A 22,924-nucleotide genomic window follows, 5' to 3' on the forward strand; every position below is an offset into this window, starting at 1 on the left:
ATTGTTAAACGGCGATCTTGTCGAACAAGTTTACCGATTTTTTCAATGTTTGCATCAGTTTTTGCTGACAATGGTCTGCCAGTGCGAGTGTCATCACTGGTGTCTTCGCGGCCATCTTTAAATCGTTTAAACCACTCAAACACTTGTGTTCGCGATAAACAATCATTGCCGTACACTTCTTGTAATATTACAAACGTTTCACTTGAAGATTTTCCCAGTTTGAAACAAAATTTGATGTTAACACGCTGTTTTTTCTGTACACTCAACATTTTCCGACGCACAGACAAAACGTCAACTACTTAAGACAGACGCCACGGGCAGACTGAGTGCAGGAGGCAGATGAAACTCGAGCAGTAGGCGGAGCGAGAGTCACGTGTCAGGCCACGCGACTTTCAGCCTTATTGCATTCGTTTTATAGTTTCACCAGTACTAGTCCGGTTTTTTTCTAGCCACACCTCGTAGAAACATTGCTTCTTTCGAAAACTACAGACTGGAGTTACGTAAATGACTTTTATGACGATGACTTTGACCCTGGAAGTATAACTTTGCACAGAAATATGATGTGACACATATAAAAAAGTGTTTCATCACCATGGTTCCGAGAGTTCCAGAACCTGTACAGAAAATTGCAATAGAGATCAACATAAAAATCATTTCCGCCCTTTAAATTGCTCATGAAAATCACACATTGCATGCTGTGCGACCATAAAGCGAGACCTTCGGAGGAGGTGGTCCAGATTGCTGTACACGCCGGTACCTCTAATACCCAGTAGCACATCCTCTTGCTTTAATCCACGCCTGTATTCGTCGTGGCACACCATCCACAGGTTCATCAAGGCACTGTTGGTCAAGATTGCCCCACTCCTCAACAGTGATTCGAAGTAGATCCCTCAGAGTGGTTGGTAGGTCGCGTCGTCCATAAACAGCCCTTTTCAATCTATCCCAGGCATGTTCGATATGGTTCATGTCTGGAGAACATGCTGGCCACTCTAGTCGAGCGATGTCGTTATCCTGAAGGAAGTCATTCACAAGATGTGCATGATGGTGGCGCGAATTGTCGTCCATGAAAACGAATGTCTCTCCAATATGCTGCGATATGGCTGCACTATCGGTCGGAGGATGGCATTCGCATACCGTACCGCGACACTCATCGGTGAAGAGAATTTGATGCCATTCCTGAGCCGTCCATTTGGCACGTTGTTGGGCCCATCTGTACCGCGCTGCATGGTGTCGTGGTTGAAAAGGTGGACCTCGCCATGGACGTCGAGAGTGAAGTTGAACTTCATGCAGCCTATTTCGCACAGTTTGAGTCGTCACACGTCGTCCTGTGGCTGCACCAAAAGCATTAGTCAACACGGTGGCGTTGCTGACAGGATTCCTCCGAGCCATAATCCGTAGGTAGCGGTCATTCACTGCAGTAGTAGCCATTGGGCGGCCTGAGCGAGGCATGTCACCGACAGTTCCTGCCGTCTCTCTGTATCTCCTCTATGCCCGAACTACATCGCTTTGCTTCAATCTGAGACGCCTGGACACTTCCCTTGTCGAGAGCCCACAAAGTAAAAATGCGGACGCGATAGAATCGTGGTATTGACCGTCTAGGCATGGTTGAACTACTGACAACACGAGCCGTGTACCTCCTTCCTGGTGGAATGACTGGAACTGATCGGCTGTCGGACCCACTCCGGCTAATAGGCGCTGTTCATGCATGGTTGTTTACATCTATGGGCCGGTTTGGTGACATCTCTGAACAGTGAAAGGGGCTGCGTCTGTGATACAATATCCACAGTCAACTTCTGTCTTCAGGAGTTTTGGGAACAGAGATGATTCAAAACTTTTTATGATGTGTGTATTTTTCTCAAAGTAGTGAAGACTTAGTGCGCTTCTGTTCCTCAAACATACACGTCGGCGAATTGATTCCTGAGGTTATGAAATCGATAAAGATCGCTTTAACTACATTAGTTTCTAAATCTACAGCAGAACATTCTTTCTCTGCACTTAGAAGATTAAAATCTTATCTGCACAAGCCCATATTCCGAGAGAAATTGAATGCGGATGCTATTGCGCATGTCCATAAAAAACTCGAACCTTGACATTGTGGTGAACATTTTTATCAAACGATTCACTATTCGTTCTAAAACGTTCTTTGTGAGTGAAAATCAGACATTACACAAAGATTTTAAAAAAATGAAACAATTATATCTGGACTGTGAATTACTTTTGTATAAATTAATTAGTGAGGAAAAGTGACCTAATAAACGAGACTTCGTATACCTTTATCAAGTGCTGTTCTTTCAAAAGTACCTGCTACTGGATTTTAAGGAGTGTTAGTTTTCAACATTTGTGAATTGTGACTTACAGCACACACATGGGTTTTCAAAAGGCGACGCCGCTGAATGAGCTAATATGAATCAGGCGCGCCGTGTACCAGTTTTTGCTACAGCAGCAATGTTTCCCATCAGCTGTCCCTTACCATTGTTTACAGCCGAGGTCTTTTACATCTACATCGATACTCTGCAAGCCACTGTACGGTGTGTGGCGGAGGGTACCCTGTACCGCTACTAGTCATTTCCTTTCCTGTTCCACTCGCAAACAGAACCAGGGAAAAAGGACTGTCTATATGCCTCTGTATGAGCCTTAATTTTTCGAATCTTATGTTTGTGGTCCTTACGCGCAATGTATGTTGGCGGCGGTAGAATCGTGTGGCAGTCAGCTTCAAATGCCGGTTCTCTAAATTTTGTCAATAGTGTTTCTCGAAAAGAACATCGCCTTCTCTCCAGAGATTCCCATTTGAGTACCCAAAGCATCTCCGTAACACTTACGTGTTGCTCGAACCTACCGGTAACAAATCTAGCAGCCTGCCTCTGAATTGCTTCGCTGTCTTCCATCAGCCGACCTGACATGATTTATGGAAACCATTAAACACGTACATCAGGATCTCCGGGTGGGGCTTAGAGCCTCCATCCTGCCAAACAAGACATCTGTTAAAGCAGCGGAATATCGTCCACTGTTTCCGTAGCGGACAATACATTTTTTGTTTCAGACATTCTTGCAAATCTGCACATAATACACAACCATGATCAGCTGAAGCGCAGTGCAGCTGTTTCACTTCTTAAAGCCGTGTTCAGCTCAAGTGCACTCGTGCCTGCGTGAAGTGGCCATAAAGTTTTATTTATTACATCACAAACAGCAGTCTGCTTTTCGTGAGAAAAGGAGATTGCTTGGCACACAAACTTCCTTCAAACTACACGTCCTGATGCATCAGAATTGGTCAGTGGAGTTTGGCACCATACTATTATACAAGAACATAATGCAAAAATAATGAGAGGTTGTTACGTATTGAATGAAAACTATAGAGAATGCATTTCCTTTCCTGTATTTTAGTGAACTTTGTACACTTACAATTCTGTCGATTGATAGCCGGAGTCGACAATGAAGTTCACTTCCTTTTGCAAATAGAAGATGTTTCTATTCTTCACCTCCAATAAATTTGTATACATAAATGTTTGGCAACTCTTACACATACTTTACTCGGTTTTATCAATAATATAAAATAGCAATTTTTGTTAAATGTAACAATACGTTCTGAGCGACGGTCTAGCAACACCTCCTCTTTCCGCAAGATACAGAGTAACAGTCCCCTTTTTTTTAATAAATCAATTTTTTTTCTTTGAGTCCATACTCAAAGATTCACAACTACTATCGTTGCGGGGATGGCGCGCTAAAGACATTCTTCCTGTCAAGCTACGCTTCACTTCACTTCAAGTACTTTTTGAATCAAATTTACATTTACGGCATTTACACACATTACTGAGCTTCTCAGAATAAAATCAAGCACAAATTAAGTTAAAAAAAGGGCAGTGAGACTCACGAAATATTATATCTCTTTACCGAGAGATGGTCTGCCTCTTCGTTCTTCATCATTAATATTTCTTTGACCACCCTGAAAGTGTCTACCGCGCATAATGACTCTGTCATACGATAGTGCATTGTTGCTATACATTTACATCAACTTAGCATGAATTGTCGCTCCTTTTCTCCGCTCTAAATGCAGGAAACAAATTACCGCTGCAGACTCCATCAACGGACTGTTCAATTTTGTTTTGGATCCTCTAGCGGCGTGCTACCGTACTGTGGCGCGGTGATTTCGATGTGTAGAGGTACCAAGGACATGCACCTGCGAACGAACAAGAGGTGATACTCAAAACATTACAATTACTCGTCGTATTTACCCCTTCGGCCGCTCGCCGCTGCAGCGGCTAGGTCAGGTGCCTGCCCTGGATGCGTGTCACGTGCACCTCTGTAGATCCCGCCGAACCGGTCCGGTAAGTGGCCTCGCACCTGAGCATCCGAGCGCCGCCAGCTGATCCCACCACCTGTCGTCTGGCTCTAATCGCGCGCTGTCTCATACCAGCGTAGGGAAGCATCTGAAAGAGCTAAAAACATAAAAGTCGCCAGGTCCGCGTGGAATCCCAGATCCGTTTTACAAAGAGTAATCCACCGCACTGGCTCCTTACTTAGCTTGCATCTATCACAAAGCGGGGAGTCCCAAACGACTGGAAAAAAAAACAGCAGGTGACTCCTGTATATAAGAATGGTAAAAGATGAACCTGCAAAATCACAGACAGCAGAGTTTGGAGCAGAGTTCTGGACATCTTCCACATTCCTAGATCTCCTAAAAGAGTTTGATACGTTGGCCCATTGTAGGATGTTAACGAAGGTACGATCACGGAGTAGGTTCCCACATAGGTGAGCGGCTCGAAGACTTCTTAAGCAACAGAACCTAGCATGTTGTCCTCGACGCGCGAGTGTGCATCTCAGACATGGGTATCGTCAAGAGTGCCCCAAGGAAATGTCGTAGGATCACTGCTGTCATCTATATACATAAATGATCTGACGGACAGATTGAGCAGTAACTTACGGCTGTTTGATGATGACGTTCTGCTGTGCGGGAAGATGCCGTCGTCGAATTACTGTAGGAGGATACAAGATGACTTATACAAAGTCTCTAGACCGTGTGATGAATGGCAGCTAGCTCTAAATGTAGTAAAATGTAAGTTAATCCAGATGAGTAGGAAAAACAATTGCTAGCCGCTGTGGCCGAGCGAGCGGTTCTAGGCGCTTCAGCCTGAAACCGCGCTGCTGCTACGATCGCAGGTTCGAATCCTGCCTTAGGCATGGATGTGTGTGATGTCCTTAGGTTAGTTAGGTTTAAGTAGTTCTAAGTCTAGGGAACTTATAACCTCAGATGTTAAGTCCCATAGTGCTTAGAACCATTTGAATCATTCTTTTTTTTAAAAAAAAAAATACAATCCCGTAATGTTCGAATACAGCATTGGTAGTGTGCTGCGTGGCACAGTCTCGCCGATTAAATATCTAGGCCTAACGTTTCAAAGCGTTATGAAATGGAAAGAGTTCGTAAGGACCGTACTTATGTAAGTGAATGGTAAACTTCGGTGTATTGGGAGAATTCAGGGAAGTGTACCTCATCTGTAAAGGAGACCGCATAAAGAACACTAGAACAACCCATTCATGAGAACTGCTCGAGTGTTTGGGATCCCCACCAGGTCTAACTAAAGGAAGACATTGTAGCAAACCAGAGGCGGGCTGCTACATTTGTTACCGGTAGGTTCGATCAACACGCGAGGATTAGAGGGATGCTTCATGAACTCCAATGGCAATGCCTCGAGGCAAGACGAGGAACACTGTTGAGAAAATTTAAAGAATCGGCATTTGAAACTGACAGCAGAACGATCTACAGCCACGAATGTAACTTTCGCGTAAGGACCACCAAGAAAAGAAAAATTAGGGCTCATACGGATGCTTAGAGACAGTCGTTTTTCCTTTGGTTTAACTGTAGGTGGAACACGAGAGGAAATGACTAATAGTCTCCCTCATGCCCCATAACATGGCTTACCGATAAGCATGTGGATATAGATGTAGATCATTCGTATCATCATTTGTCACGTTTTCCGTAGCATTCTTCATGGACTTAACGGACTTTCGCATACATAATAGAGAATACTCCGTACGATCCTCATTCTAAATTACACTGTACTACAACAAAAAAATTTATAAATCTCTTCCTAGTAATTTTTGAGAACATTTCCCGTGGAGAAACAGCGGTCTAGCTAGAAGTACTTAAAAAACTGACACAAACAGTCTCGACTGCAAAAGCATTTATTTATATGGTAACCGGTTTAGATCAGTTTTTGACTGGTATGAGGGTCAGAGGATGGTCAAAAACTGACCGAAAACAGCTACGATAAATATAAACGTTTTTGTGGGGGAGACTGTGTCCATTCTAAAATCTGTTGCTGCGTTTCGTCATGCATATTTTAAACTACACTATAACCATAATGTGTGGGACTGGTCCGTTGCTGTAGACGTCTGACATTTATGCGGAGTTACAACATCATAACCGGCCACTGTTAGGATAGATTTAATTGTCCTGTCAGTGCATTTCAAAGAAGAATTTCAATCGTGTTGTCTTGGATTATGATTACATCATTGTGTTGCTCTCTGTCGCGTTAAGCTCTTTATAAATTCTGATCTTTGGTTACCAAGTTCTCTCTTGCAGTGGAGAGACAACTGCTGAAACGAACACTGGGACTTTTCACTTTACTGTTGCCGCATTCCAGTACAATTTATTTCATATGTAACTGCGTATATGTTTGAATTGAAGATACAGAAGCTGTGATCCCCATATCCCACTGAACTTTATTTCATAACTATCTAGAAATATTGTTGAATTGAGGATAGAGAAGCTGTGACTTTGTTAACAACCTCTCGCTTCCTTCATATGTTATTTAAGCTTATGCTACACGGTAGATGTGGCCGAGCGGTTCTAGGCGCTTCAGTCTGGAACCGCGCGACCGCTACGATCGCAGGTTCGCATCATGCATCGGGCATAGATGTGTGTGATGTCCTTAGGATAGTTAGATTTAAGTAGTTCTTAGTTCTAGGGGACTGATGACCTCAGATGTTAAGTCCCACAGTGCTCAGAGCCATTTGAACCAAGCTGCACGGTAGAACACATCCAGAGATGTTATAACAATGATTTAAGAAAGTTAGCATGGCGTTTTCTGTACAGTGAATGAGGGGGCTGACTCCCTGAACTAAATGGGAGAACATTCTGGGGGGAATTCTAGTTGAGCTTGCGTAGGAGACTCATTATAAACCAATGTATTAAAGAAATCGATATTAATTCTGCTTCGTGTTGCAGACATCCATTGTACAACAAATTGTAACGTAATGTCATACATTCTTTGTGGCCGAGTGTCCTATAACGATTGTCAATGACATTATTTGTGATTCTGAACTAATAATAATTGACAGAAAAAATATATATATTCGCATCATGTGAGGTACGTTTAACTAATGTGTAGTACCTTTCCTTGATACCATATTTCGTACGTAACGACTTTTGTCAGCGTCAGTTACAGTGATGTGTGAAACATGCCGGGTTAGTCAAATCCTGCTCCATTATCCTTGCAATTCTACGTGAGTCTATAACTGACGTAAATGCATATCATGGTAGAATTTACGCTGTGTGATCAAAAGTATCGGGACACCTGGCTGAAAATGACTTACAAGTTTGTGGCGCCCTCCAACCGTAATACTGGAATTTAGTATGGTGTTAGCCCACCCTTACCCTCGATGACAGCTTCCACTCTCGCAAGCATACGTTTATTCAGGTGCTGGAAGGTTTCTTGGGGGATGAACCTAGGGATGTTTAGGAGTGTTGAAATCTCGCGTACTGACGTATGACACAAGTGACACCCAGTCACCCGACCACGTTCGAAGTCCGTGAGCTCCACGGAGCGCCCCATTCTGCTCTCTCACGATGTCTGATGACAACTGAGGTCGGTGATATGGAGTACGTGGCAGGAGATGGTAGTACAATGCAGCTAAGATGAAAAACGTGTGGTCTTGGGGTGTCCGGATACTTTTGTTCACATAGTGTATTTAAAAGTAACACAACCTCCACATGTTCTCAGTACTGGCATAGATATACGGACTCCTATTTCTTTATTAAGGCGCAGCAAACAAAATCCGAAATAATCGCTTCACTAACAAGTAATTTCATCCTTTACACAGTGCAGACATGCAGTACTGGTGAACGCAGATGTCTCGAGGTACCTGTATTCGATAAATATGGAATTTACAGAAAGAGGTTTAGTGGATATTCTTGATAGACAAATGACAGACTAAATTATTCACATTTACAATGCATTCTTACACGTTTGTTATTTTAATTCCTGCGTTTCATGTAGAGATATAGTATCACACGCATTAACGTATCTGGTTTGAAAAGTCATACTATTTTTGTCTTTTAAGGTTCCAAGATACGGAACATTATAAAACAGTGTATAAAGTGAGACGTTAGGATGCGTCACACAGTGGCGTGTGGGACTCGATTATATTTCTGAGGGAGTAAAAAACGAATGGAAAACAATTAAAGTGTTTTATGGTCGTGCTTCACAAATAGACTGTGATCAAAGTATTTCTCAGGTACTACGAACAGTATATGGTAGTCGCAACTGTGGAACTTAACAGCGATAGAATTAAGGAATGCGAAAGAAAATACCAAAAGTTATCTGGTCAACTAGGTTCCAGAATAGACGAGTAGCTAAATTTGAACGGCAAGACATGCAAGACTGACTGTACTTTTACGACAGAATGAAACAGGAGTACAAAAGACCGATTTTTTATGTGGTACATGCATTCACAGATTATAGCTGAAGCAGAGCTGACAAAACGACAGTATAATGTTGCTGCCAAAGATCAGCGATAACCAACTTAAAATTGTTGTATTTTTCCCCGGGTGTCAAATACATAAGATTTTGCCTACACAATGTTATATCAGTGGCACATATTCAGAACATAGTCACGTTACCATTCACAGCTGATCCAGCAACAGGCATCATTTGGCCGTAGAAAACAGGAACATGGATAGTACAATGAAACGCTACACGGAGCAGCTAGAAGCTCCCTTGCATTCTTGTTTCGACTTTGCAAACATGTAAGTGTTTATTATTTGGAATAAAGATCAACTTTTAACAATGCCGGAGGATACTTTGTTTATATAGCCATAGATGGCCACTGAGTGACCGTGGAAAATATTGGAAGACCAACACCGTCAGCAAGAGGCAGAAGCCGTAACAGGAAATATGTGGTAGTGAAAGAAGTAAGTGATTGAAAGCAACGCGCACCCTCCATAAGAGTGTAAAACTAATGTAGTTCCAACCTTAGTACGAGGAAGCGTTTATAAATACAGTAGATCAATACGGTGGACGCACGCCCAAGCCACAGGCAACAGCTCCCAGCCTGCCACGTCACTGACAGTGGAGACGCGTGAGGCGTAAGTGACAACCCAGCAGACCGAGAAGGATACAGCAAATATCTGTGAGTGTGATAGCTGCTGAATTTATACTAAACTGATATCTATCGTCGGTAAAGTGCTACTGAAACGCTTGAGGTGAAAAAGTAATTGTACCAGCATTTCCACAGTCAAGCCTTATGAGTTTTATAATGCCGAGCAGTGATCGCACTCGTAATTTTCTTTCTTTTTTTCTGTTTTGAATAGATTTAGACAGACTGTTGACGGATTGGGGGCAGCATGCATAGATAAGCCGAGCGAAGTGGGTACCTCGCGGTGAGAGCAACATTGTTTTTCGTGATATACTTTTCAGAAGAAGACTGTACAAGCTGCTACGAGGGTGAGTCAAATGAAAACCTTAAATATTTTTTAACTATTATTTATTGTACAGAAGTGGTACAAAGCTGTATCACTTTTCAACATAATCTCCCCCACGCTCAATGCAAATCCTCCAGCGCTTACAAAGTGCATAAATTCCTTTAGCAAAAAATTCTTTTGGTAGTCCGCGCGACCACTCATGCACCGCGTGGCGTACCTCTTCATCGGAATGGAACTTCTTTCCTCCCATTGCGCCTTTGAGTGGTCCAAACATATGGAAATCACTTGGGGCAACGTCTGGTGAGTATGGTGGATGCGGAAGACACTCAAAATGCAGGTCTGTGATAGTTGCAACTGTTGTACGGGCAGTGTGGGGCCTTGCATTGTCATGTTGCAAAAGGACACCTGCTAAACATATGGAAATCACTTGGGGCAACGTCTGGTGAGTATGGTGGATGCGGAAGACACTCAAAATGCAGGTCTGTGATAGTTGCAACTGTTGTACGGGCAGTGTGGGGCCTTGCATTGTCATGTTGCAAAAGGACACCTGCTGACAGCAATCCACGTCGCTTTGATTTGATTGCAGGCCGCAGATGATTTTTTAGGAGATCTGTGTATGATGCACTGGTGACAGTGGTCCCTCTAGGCATGTAATGCTCTAAAATGACGCCTTTTTCGTCCCAAAAGAGTGTCAGCATAACCTTCCCTGCTGATGGTTCTGTTCGAAACTTCTTTGGTTTTGTGATGAGGAATGGCGCCATTCCTTGCTCGCTCTCTTCGTTTCCGGTTGGTGGAAGTGAACCCAGGTTTCGTCCCTAGTAACGATTTTTGCAAGGAAGCCATCACCTTCTCGTTCAAAGCGCCGACGAAGTTCTTCACAAGCATCAACACGTCGTTCTTTCATTTCAGGAGTCAGCTGCTGTGGCATCCATCTTAAAGACACTTTGTGAAACTGGAGCACATCATGCACAATGTGGTGTGCTGACGCATGACTAATCTGTAAACATGCTGCGATGTCATTCAGTGTCACTCGGCAGTTTTCCTTCACTATGGCTTCAACTGCTGCAATGTTCTGTGGAGTCACAACTCGTTGTGCATAACCTGGGCGAGGAGCATCTTCCACTGAAGTCACAAATGGTTCAAATGGCTCTGAGTACTATGGGACTTAACATCTGAGGGCATCAGTCCCCTAGAACTTAGAACTACTTAAACCTAACTAACCTAAGGACTTCACACACATCCATGTCCGAAGCAGGATTCGAACCTGCGACCATAGCGGTCGCGCGGTTCCAGACTGAAGCGCCTAGACCCGCTCGGCGACTTCGGCCGGCCCTGAAATCACATCTTTTGCGAACTTCCTACTCCATTCGTAGACTTGCTGCTGTGACAAACATGCATCGCCGTACTGAACCTTCATTCGTCGATGAATTTCAATTGGTTTCACACCTTCACTACGCAAAAACCGAGTAACAGAACGCTGTTCTTCCCTGGTGCAAGTCGCAAGTGAGGCGGCCATCTTTATACTGATACTGCGACGGTATGTGTGTAGCCGCACTATGCTGCCACCTACAAGCTATTCTGCAAGCTGTTTGTAGCACGCTTACCAACTTACATGATAATGGCGCGAAATTTCGAGTTTTTATTACAAATTTAAGGTTTTCATTTGACTCACCCTTGTAATTAGTGTAAAAAATAGATAGATTTAATGATAATGTCGTGTAACTCGTAATATTGTCGATTGCGGAGAGCCCTGTGTATACTGCACCTCAAACTGACCCGTAATACACCACAATGCATCCATGCACAAATTTTGCTAGACAGTACAGTTTACTTTAACCATTGTTTATGCTGGCTGAAATGTCAGCTTTACCATCGGACAAAGGAAACTCTGGTCGCGGTTGGAGTTGCATTTAGCCTGGTAAAGATATAAACAGGTTTGTAAGCCAGGTGTGCTCCGGTATTTGTTACAAATGGAGCGGTGTTAGTTGCCACTCAGGTAAAATGTCACACAAGTTGCTATTACAAGTAAAAAAAATTAGAACGTTCTTCATCCTGTGTACTACTCCTGACATCATGCTGGCTGCATCGGCGCAACTACTTGTTGTGGCTATATTAACATGCCCGTCAGCTGTGACCGTGGAAATGCCTTCTTCTCAATTCGGCCGCGAGTGGTAATGGAGAATTCTCATTTAGGTGCAAGACTTCTGATTTAACGGTAGCTTAAATTTCATTGCTCGCATCCAGTAATCACCTACAATGATTTCTTACTTTTCACCTACAGTTGTCACAGCAGTAAGATTTACCTCCTTTTTAACGAAATCTTGTAAGGGCAAGTCGTGGTGTTACCGAAATTTAAATTTAGCGCTACAGGATTTCAATTGTTGAGATGCACTGGCTGTCGAAGAGCGTTATTAAAATTTTCTTGCTAAAATTTGTGCATTGAACGCACAGCTGAAGGAAAAACAGTTAAACGCTGGGTAGCACAATTGTTTGACAGTAATATTGTCACGTAGAATAAGGTGGAACTAGATGAATGATGAACACTAACTTCACTTAACGAAGATTTATTCAGCACTTCCACATACAAGAGCGCGGAGCGAACTGCCTGCGGCCAGAATACATACAGTATATATATAGTTACAGACAATTCCAGTACAATGATTTCTGACGTTTGTGGGTACTTCTAGAATGTACTCGAACCGAATATAGAAATTAAAATTTTACAGTTCAGGTGAGTTTTGAACTCACGACCCTCCATTCAACAGTCTAGTATCATTACGTCACATTTTTTTTTGAAATTTCATTTTGTTCGCTTTTGTTCGTTGCATCTGCTCGGGCCGGATGTCGTAAGACATCCGTTTAAGTTCGTTGTTGATCAGTTAACGCAGTTTTCTTAATACAGAGGGCAGCTAACCCTCTGACCGAACACGTTTTTTATTATTTTTTACTTTTCAAAAAGCTCATTTTGTTCCTTGAATCTGCTCGGGGCGGACGTCGTCAGACACCAGTTTAAGTTCATTGTTGATCGATTAACTCAGTTTTTTTTATTACAGAGGGCAGCTAACCCTCTGACCGAACTCGCCGAGCTACCGTGCCGGCAAACCGCGGCCTCCGTGATAGTAAGCTTCTTCTGTGACAATATTACATACCGTCGTAACCTTCTGGATCTGCTTAGTGTTTTCATCTCTTGGTCTCCCTCTACGATTTTTACCCTCCACGCTGCCCTCCAATGATAAATATGTGATCCGTTGATGCCTCAGAACATGTCCTACCAACCGATCCCTTCTTCTAGTCAAGTTGTGCCACAAACTTCTCTTCTCCCCAATCCTATTCAATACCGCCTCATTAGTTATGTGATCTACCCATCTAATCTTCAGCATTCTTCTGTAGCACCACAGTTCGAAAGCTTCTATTCTCTTCTTGTCCAAACTATTTATCGTCCATGTTTCACTTCCATACATGGCCACATTCCATACAAATACTTTCAGAAACGACTTCCTGACACTTCAATCTATACTCGATGTTAACAAATTTCTCTTCTTCAGAAACGCTTTCCTTGCCATTGCAGGTCTACATTTTATATCCTCTCTACTTCGACCATCATCATTTAATAGTTTATTAAAATTAACGTGCAGCTACTCAAGGAGGTACAGTGTAGGCTGTAGTTATCGTATGATGGTTCAAATGGCTCTGAGCACTATGGGACTTAACATCTATGGTCATCTATTCCCTAGAACTTAGAACTACTTAAACCTAACTACCCCTACGACATCACACCACACCTAGTCATCACGAGGCAGAGAAAATCCCTTACCCCGCCGGGAATCGAACACGGGAACCCGGGCGTGGGAAGCGAGAACGCTACCGCACGACCACGAGCTGCGGACAGTTATCGTATGACAGCGAAACTTGGTAGATATGCAAATGCGTTAATGCCGAACCGATTTACGCTGGAAAAAATTTAGTTCGAATTTTGGCCGCCATGTGCAGATCCGACGCTGTACAGTATCACGTCGACGTCGCTGGTGCTCATATTAAACTTTGTAAGCGGCGGTTACCAATAAAGTCAACAACATTAAACCTTTCTCACTTGTTTGTCCTTTTCTGCTCACATCCCTTTCCTAATCCACTACACAGTTTTAAACATGGCTGTTTCTCAGCAACTGTATACAATTTTTAAACACAAAAATTATACAATCAACCGGTGGCAGATAACCGTTTGGTACAATTTATCTAGCTAGGCATACGTGACAACGCTGAAACGTATTTTATTTTATTTCTGACTTGACCGTAGCTGCTCTAAATACTAACCATTGCTTTCTCGCACCGTAATTTTACGGTAAATCAAAATTTCATTCTGATGAAGACACCCTTAGTAGGGTGGAAACCTAGGTCAATTGTACCAAACAGTTATCTGCAACCGGTTGGCTATATAAATCCTACGTTTGAATAATCCATTACTTATGGAAACATCTCTATACGTCTTTCTTGCATTCACAGCGCTAGATTTGCGCTTAGTGGCCGAAATTGAAATTAAATTTTTCCATCGATTTCGCATTAATACATTAGAGTATCTACCAAGTTTCGCTGTCACATTATACTTACAGCCCACACTGGAACTGTTTGAGTAGCTGCACTTCAATTATATCCACACTTTTAAGAGAATATGAAAAAGGAATTGTACTGCTGAACCATTCATCACCATGAGGTTTACCGTTAACATGGAACTAACTAATGCCAGGTTGTTTCCTTCGTCTGGACAAAAAAATGACATGTCGCTCTGCACCTATACTTATTTTACAAAAGTTTTCTTGCAGAAATTTTGCTCAGTGTGTATTATACCACAGTTCCAAAGGTTCAATGTTCAGTCCTCGAACCACCTCAGGAATTCGTTTTATGCCATTTATCGCTACTTTAACGTCTCACAATGTTTTTTATGTAAAAAAAGGCAAATATACACGTCGGTTCGGAGCCCCCGTTAATCTGTAGGTCCACCCGTAACTGGCTGCGTAATCAGTTCAAAGTTCAAAGGAAGCCAAGACCACACCACCTTCAATAGAACCATGCCTTCAACTGCGATGTTTACATCAGTATCCGGTCTGATGACAGCTTTACCTCATAACCGTGTAGTATCATGGATGCACAGCCGATCACGTTTTCAACATGACTCTTTCCTCTCTTCTTTTGGTCACCAAATAATTTCACCGCTATAAAGACAACCTGTCGCCGCTATTATTCAAACGCATTCTCTGTCATCGCTTGTTGCGAAGAAACAGCAAGCACTGCTTCACACTAGAGAGCGTTGTCACGTCTCTGAGATTATTTAACGGTATAATCGATATTGCCCTTAGCTTTCTCGTATTATATATAGTGAAGAACTATAAGAAACACAGGAGGAAAAGGGCTGTCCTTATATAACTGTTCTATACTGGAAATGCCAATACACGAAAACAAAAGTGCCAACAGAGGATATTAAAGAACTAACCTCTCCGATAATGACTCACACCAGTATTCGTCATCTCTTCAGCTTGTTAATTGTGTAGCTCAATATTTATACAGATAACATCCTTTCACAGTGGCTGAACCATCCCATTGCGATAAATAAGCGCCAACACAAATAGTTTCATAAAACACTATTGTTATACAGTTAATAAATAATTAGGAACAGCTTTTTCCATCTTCATATGGCTACACTTGTGTGTCTAAGATGATACACGGCGTTATCTGTACGTATTCTGGTGGTGTGCTGTATGGCGACATTCGGTGCGAACAAAGCAAGAGATTAAAATGATATAAAAGTGAATGAATATGTCGTACATGTCGTGTCAATCATTTGAACACAGAAAACGAATAGAAAATGTTGTTCTGTGTGTGCTCTCGTATCCTTTCTTGATGCGCTTAATTCGGTTGTTTACAAAAACCTATCACAACAATTTTTTGTGAAGCAGCTCTCTGTCACTTAAGAAACGTTTACGTGAAAAGAGTTCAAAAAATGTTCAAATGTGTGTGAAATCTTATGGGACTTAACTGCTAAGGTCATCAGTCCCTAAGCTTACACACTACTTAACCTAAATTATCCTAAGGACAAACACACACACCCGTGCCCGAGGGAGGACTCGAACCTCCGCCGGGACCAGCCGCACAGTCCATGACTGCAGCGCCCAAGACCGCTCGGCTAATCCCGCGCGGCGGAAAAGAGTTAATGTGCGAAAAAGTAACAAATACTCGTTGCTTTTAGGACTGACATGTGATCTGTTCGAAATTCGTATTACTGTATGAAAAGCAAAGATTCGAAATTATAATTAGATTACAGTTGAAAGTACTGCCGTAGTGGGATGCTAATGACCGCAGACAGTGTTCTCTTGCATCACAGAATAACGAGACGTGACTCAGTGACCTTCTAGCAGTCTATTAGCAGCAGTCTCTACTTAGCTAGATCGAACCAAAAGCCACACACGTGGCTGTTCTTGGTTGACAAGTACAACTTGTGAGCCCCCTTATGTTTATTGTTTAATATCAAGTTTTCCGAGCACCCATGAATGTAAATAGGGCTAGACAAATCGACAAAACATATTCACGTTATCTCTTCTCGAACCAGGTCCACAACTTCTGGTCTGGTTTTGGGATTGTTGTCATTAGTTTGGACAATAGTAAAATAAATCTGTAACGTAGTGTAATACATTTGTTTCTTTGTCACATCTATAAAAAAAACGCGTTAACGAAAGCACTGGGTGAAAATTAACACGGATTATATCAGTGTTGCCAACATAAAGTCAGACAGACACGCTAATAGCTAGACAAATAACAAGTGTGGCACATGTCATGTATTCATCAGCAACTGTCCCATACTTCACCCCATCAGCTGATAGGGAAAGGTCGCAGAATTTGGTGCATCTAAGGGAATTTTATTATTAATCAGAACGTTGTGTTCTTAAAATCTTGAAATTTGTTCCTAAACCTTCATTCATGTGTCCACAATTCAATGCTAATACGGTATACTACACCATACCTATCTTAATTTTTAAATGCCTAATTTTACCCGAACGTGGTGGGGAAAATGACCCAGTAAGTGAGGTTAAATAACGCATTGTAAGAGGTTTAATTTATGCTTTGTGTAGTTTCTTTTAGAAATTAATTTGATTTTAGCGCGCTAACTGATTCAGATTAAACTTAATTTAAAAATAAAACATATCAATATAAACGGCAGAAATAAAGCATTACGTCGATTCCTGAATAAAATCAGGCAAATCTTGAAAAAGTCGCTGTTTGCGTCAACGTAGATCTATTCAAATAAATCATTGTGTGTTCTGTCCCATCTCAGTATTCTAAACGGCTCCAATATGAGGGGAATATGCATCTGTACCAATCTTCTCCGTCTTTTTCAAATTCATCATACACTAAACAAACTTCTTGTTTCGAATCAGCATCCACATCATTTAGCTCATTGTTGTTACGCCAGTTGTTGAAGTCTACTCCTGATTCGATTCAGATGGTCAAGATTCATTTCCTCTTACAATTTGTACGTTTTGTCTTACCAGGACCTGCTTTCTTCTTCGTAAATTTTTACTTGCCTTCCGACCCGTCACACTTTCTTTGGTCTTCTGTCTAGTTGTCAACGCCTCTTCGTGTGGCGCAACCGTCGAAATTGTGGAGAGTTGCTTTTCTCTGTTTGCGTTTCTTCGTTTGTTAGCATATTTCCAACCGTATAGCTGCAGTAACAAATAAACATATAATGGGGTGTGGTTGTGTGATATATCTAGTCACTGTGTGTGACATTACTCCTTCGGGCATTGGCTGACTAAATGCGCTACAAATAAGTATCAGTTAAACACTCTATCTCTGGATGTACAAACATATGATGATTATTCCTATTATACACGCATTTAAGAAAGCGTTACACAGTTGGTCTTATCTCTAAAATTTCACTGTAGGAAAATTACAATAAACGATAGCAAAACGTATCATGTCACTGCACTAACTCAACGACAACTGATGGCTTCATCGTCCTGCCGAAACGTAAATAAAACGTTAATGTATGTACACGATTGTTTTTATGTATAAGGGGTTTTTACTTTGTATAATACAATGACGGGAAAAATACAGTAACGCCAAAAAATAATACATATAGAGTAATGAAATTTTGAGAATACATTTATCTAGGTAACAGAAGAGCTTCTGTGAAGTTTGGAAGGTAGGAGGCGAGGTACTGGCGGAAGTAAAGCTGTGAGGACGGCACGTGAGTCGTGCTTGGGTAGCTCAGTTGGTAGAGCACTTGCCCGCGAAAGGCAATGGTCCGAGTTCGAGTCTCGGTCCGGCACACAGTTTTAATCTGCCAGGAAGTTTCATATCATCGCACACTCCGCTGCAGAGTGAAAATCTCATTCTGGAAACATCCCCTAGGCTGTGGCTAAGCCATGTCTCCGCAATATCCTTTCTTTCAGGAGTGCTCGTTTTGCAAGGTTTCGCAGGAGAGCTTCTGTAAAGTTTGGAAGGTAGGAGGCGAGGTACCGGCGGAAGTAAAGCTGTGAGGACGGGGCGTGAGGCGTGCTTGGGTAGCTCAGTTGGTAGAGCACTTGTCCGTGAAAGGCAAAGGTCCCGAGTTCGAGTCTCGGTCCGGCACACAGTTTTAATCTGCCATGAAGTTTCAACATATTTAAGTGATTAACACTGGAAAACCACACATTAATGTAAGTGCCAATAAGCCATTACAAATAGGAAATACTGGTACATTAATAACTAATGTAACAGACAGAATGTTGAACGAAAGCATGCAGATCTGCATACATTGTGTTGTACAGGTGCCGGATGTCAGGCTGTGGAATGGAGTTCCATGCCTGTTGTAATGTTCGGTCAATACAGGCACGGCTAATACTGTTTTTGGATGATGCTGGAGTTGTCGTCCGATGATGTCCCATATGTTGCTTGATTGGAGACAGTTCTAGTGAACCAGAAGGCCAAGGCAACATGTCAACACTACGTAGAACACGTTGGATTACAGCAGCGGTATGTGGACGAGCGTTATCCTGTTAGAAAATACACTCTGGAATGCTGCTCGTGAATGGAGGCACAACAGGTCGAATTACCAGACTGACTGAGTGTCGGAAGTTCCATGCGGCTTTTCGCGGATGATGCTGTAGTATACAGAGTAGTTGCAGCATTAGAAAATTGTAGCGAAATGCAGGAAGATCTGCAGCGGATAGGCACTTGGTACAGGGAGTGGCAACTGACCCTTAACATAGACAAATGTAATGTATTGCGAATACATAGAAAGAAGGATCCTTTATTATATGATTATATGATAGCGGAACAAACAGTGGTAGCAGTTACTTCTGTAAAATATCTGGGAGTATGCGTACGGAACGATTTGAAGTGGAATGATCATATAAAATTAATTGTTGGTAAGGCGGGTACCAGGTTGAGATTCATTGGGAGAGTGCTTAGAAAATGTAGTCCAGCAACAAAGGAGGTGGCTTACAAAACACTCGTTCGACCTATACTTGAGTATTGCTCATCAGTGTGGGATCCGTACCAGATCGGTTTGACGGAGGAGATAGAGAAGATCCAAAGAAGAGCGGCGCGTTTCGTCACAGGGTTATTTGGTAACCGTGATTGCGTTACGGAGATGTTTAATAAACTCAAGTGGCAGACTCTGCAAGAGAGGCGCTCTGCATCGCGGTGTAGCTTGCTCGCCAGGTTTCGAGAGGGTGCGTTTCTGGATGAGGTATCGAATATATTGCTTCCCCCTACTTATACCTCCCGAGGAGATCACGAATGTAAAATTAGAGAGATTAGAGCGCGCACGGAGGCTTTCAGACAGTCGTTCTACTCGCGAACCATACGCGACTGGAACAGGAAAGGGAGGTAATGACAGTGGCACGTAAAGTGCCCTCCGCCCCACACCGTTGGGTGGCTTGCGGAGTATAAATGTAGATGTAGATGTAGATAACCACGAAAGATGGTTCTGCTGTCACACGAAATCGCACCCCAGATCAAAACTCCAGGCGTAGGTCCAGTGTGTCGAGCAAGCAGACAGTTGATTGCAGGCCCCCAGTTGGCCTCCTAACCAACACACGGCAATCACTGGCACTAAGGCACAACAAGCTTTCATCAGAAAACAGAACAGACCTCAGTCCCGTCCTTCAATGAGCTCTTATTTGACACCACTGATGCAAATGGCCGTGGTTTTGGTCGGTGGAATGGACGGTACAGGGCGTCTGGCTCGGAGCTGTACTTGAAGTAACCTTTTGTAACAGTCCGTTTTGTCACTGTCGTCCCAACTGCTGCTAAAGTTGTTGCTGCAGACGCAGTACGATGCGCCAGAGCCACTCGCCGAACACGATAGTCTTTCCTCTCGGTAGTACTACGTGGCTGTCGGAAGCACGATCTTCTTGCGACCGTACGTTCTCTAGACCATAGCTGCCATGTACAGTGGCTACATTCCTGTCAAGGCTTTCTGCAGTTAACGCAGAAGGAACATCCAGCTTTTCGTACCCCTATTACACTACCATGTTCAAACTAAGTGATATGTTGATAAAGGCGCCGGCCGAAGTGGCCGTGCGGTTAAAGGCACTGCAGTCCGGAACCGCAAGACCGCTACGGTCGCAGGTTCGAATCCTGCCTCCGGCATGGATGTGTGTGATGTCCTTAGGTTAGTTAGGTTTAAGTAGTTCTAAGTTCTAGGGGAGTGATGACCTTAGATGTTGAGTTCCATAGTGCTCAGAGCCATTTGAACCATTTTTGAAACCTGATTTGCATCATCATAGGGGCGCTGCTAGGGCCACTCTTATCGACTGGCGCAAAATTTGAATAAACGTCATCTTCCAGAATTAGAAACACACATACCAACTTTCGTTTACGTAGCACAACTTCTTTTTACTGTTGCTATTTTTTCCCGTCAGCGCCCATTTAAGAATTGTTGCTCTGAAGAGAAACCTGAAATATAAAGCAAACATTTGTTACTGGTCTTCGATTGTTGAGAGTTATTGCCCAATTGACACAATTGATAGTTTTGCAGGCAGCCTCTTGTTTCTCCTGCTACATTTTGTCCTTTTGCATCACTAAGCAACGTGTCCAGCCAGTTACGTCTCAGTCAATACATGTACGAGGGCTATTCAGAAAGTAGGGAACGTTTTGGCATTAAAAAAAAACTAAGTACAAGAAATACATTTTATTATGTACATCTGAAAGAGCGAATGACATACTACTTTTCCACATAGCCACCAAACACAATGAGGCACTTATCATAACGGTGGACAAGCTTTGAAAGACCTCCGTCGTAAAATTCTGCCGCCTGAGGCTTCAGCCAGCGAGTCACGCCCGCCTGGAGTTCCGCGTCATCATCAAAGCGCTGCGTTGCAATTCAGGTCTTCATCTTCCAAAACAAGTGGAAGTCTCTTGGTGCAAGATCGGGGCTGTAGGGCGGATGAGGGAAAATTTCCCATTTGAATGAATTAAGGAGTTCTTTAGTGCGGTTTGCCGTGTAAGGTCGGGCACTGTCGAGCAACAACAAAATTTTGGCCGTCAGCTGTCCTCGGCGTTTGTTTTGAACTGCTCTACTAAGGCTGAGCAAAGTTTGACAGAACCGGGCAGAACTTATGGTTGCTCCACTTTCGAGAAAGTCAATAAGAAGGGCACGTTGCCTATCCCAAAACACTGTCGCTATCAGCTTCCTTGCTGACAAGGTTTGCAAACATTTTCTTGGTTTTTGGAGGGACCTTGTGTGCCCCCACTCCATGGACAGTAATTTGGTCTCGCAATTGACGTGTTTCACCCAAGTCTCGTCACCGGTTACCATTCGATTCAGCAATGAATCACCATGTTTGTGGTAGGCCTCCAGAAATGTCAACGTTGCACCCATTCGCTTTTCTTTATGGTGCTCTGTCAGCATTTTGGGCATCCATCGTGCACAAAATTTGTGGTAGCGTCGCTTTTGAGTGACAATTTCAAACAACAAAATCCGTGAAACTTGTGGAAAAGAAAGCAAAAGCTCCGTTATTGTGAAGCGACGGTTTTCACGAATCGTTTCATCAACTTTAGCGACAACATCGTCAGTCACAATGCTCGGGCATCTACTCATCTCTTCATCATGAACGTTGGTTCGCCCATTTTTAAATCGAATGCACCATTTCTGGAAGGAACACTCATTCGTAACGTTGTTTTTGCCAACAAAACTCGTATCACAGACCGCACCTCACAACTGCGGGATTTTCGATTGCAGTGCAAATTTCAAATTCGAACGTCGAAAAAACCAGACGCGCAGAGACGTCCCCACTGTCACAGATGGATGCCGACTGCGCTCCAGAGCACGCACATACCAAAATATACGCGAACGGCACGCCCCTAGCGGCGTCAGACGGAAACGTTCCCTACTTTCTGAATAGCCCTCGTACTTCCAAGACAACGATGGGTCATAAGCAACAGTTATCAGGTAACGTGGCATCTATTAGCGGCATTGGTGTGCCATTTATTAGCTCTGTAAACGCGAATGTAGAGTTTCACGCAGTGTTTCGCACTGTAAACGTTAATTACATTTACAATACACCAAGACAGTCACGAATAAAACTAAAATGACTCGCAGTAATTTTACGCTTGCTTGGCACCCTTCGCAGTTCCTGCCTTATTCCTAGCACGTTTATCCACTTCTGTTAACGACTATCGTAGTGTTCAACTAGCGGAAGTTGCAACAAGCAGGCAGCTGAGTGAATCACGTATTGCGTTTCACAAATAGTATCATAACAGAGAACCTCAAAGGACTGTCAACGCACACGCCTATATTAACAAATATTATAAAGGTCAGAGACTACTAATGATTTAAATAATCAAAAATTGCACCAGTTACCTATTTTTTCATGCTTAGCACAATGTGTTTTAAGAATTTGTTCCCATTTTCACGTGCGTTTTTTACATAAACATATTTGTGACGTTTGCATGTGTGGCTTTCTGCCTCTCTTGCTTTTTAATTGTCTTTTTGTAGTTCCAATCGGAAAATGAGACAATGAATCTTGGAATTTTTTATATGCTGTTGTTAGAGATGGTATCTTTGTATGTCAACTTACAGGTATTGTGCTCATCGATTACACAGGCAAATTGTCGCTTACGCTCTTTGTTTTTGCAATCAAAATATGAGACAGAGATATTACGACATATGGTTTCACAAAGAGTTTGTACAGTCAGAGACGTTACATTTTCCGTGTAATGCAGGAGGCGTAATACTTGTAAGTAGACAAA

The 22,924-nt window shown here is 42.7% G+C and overlaps 1 protein-coding gene across 2 annotated transcripts in view; it reads left to right on the forward strand.

Annotated features, from left to right (window-relative positions):
* LOC126419161 (alpha-tocopherol transfer protein-like) overlaps positions 1-22,924 on the forward strand; it is a 138,441-nt gene that overhangs the window by 36,281 nt on the left and 79,236 nt on the right. Inside the window, exon 1 of one of the 2 annotated variants that reach the window (XM_050086285.1) lies at positions 9,587-9,719. The exons of the other annotated variant lie outside the window; for it this stretch is intronic. The gene's annotated coding sequence lies outside the window, so the exon portion shown is untranslated. Of the gene's footprint in view, positions 1-9,586; positions 9,720-22,924 lie in introns of those variants that run through there. 2 annotated transcript variants of the gene reach the window in all.

This window comes from Schistocerca serialis, chromosome 9 (genome assembly GCF_023864345.2).
Source record: "Schistocerca serialis cubense isolate TAMUIC-IGC-003099 chromosome 9, iqSchSeri2.2, whole genome shotgun sequence".
In the NCBI taxonomy this organism is placed as follows: domain Eukaryota; kingdom Metazoa; phylum Arthropoda; class Insecta; order Orthoptera; family Acrididae; genus Schistocerca; species Schistocerca serialis.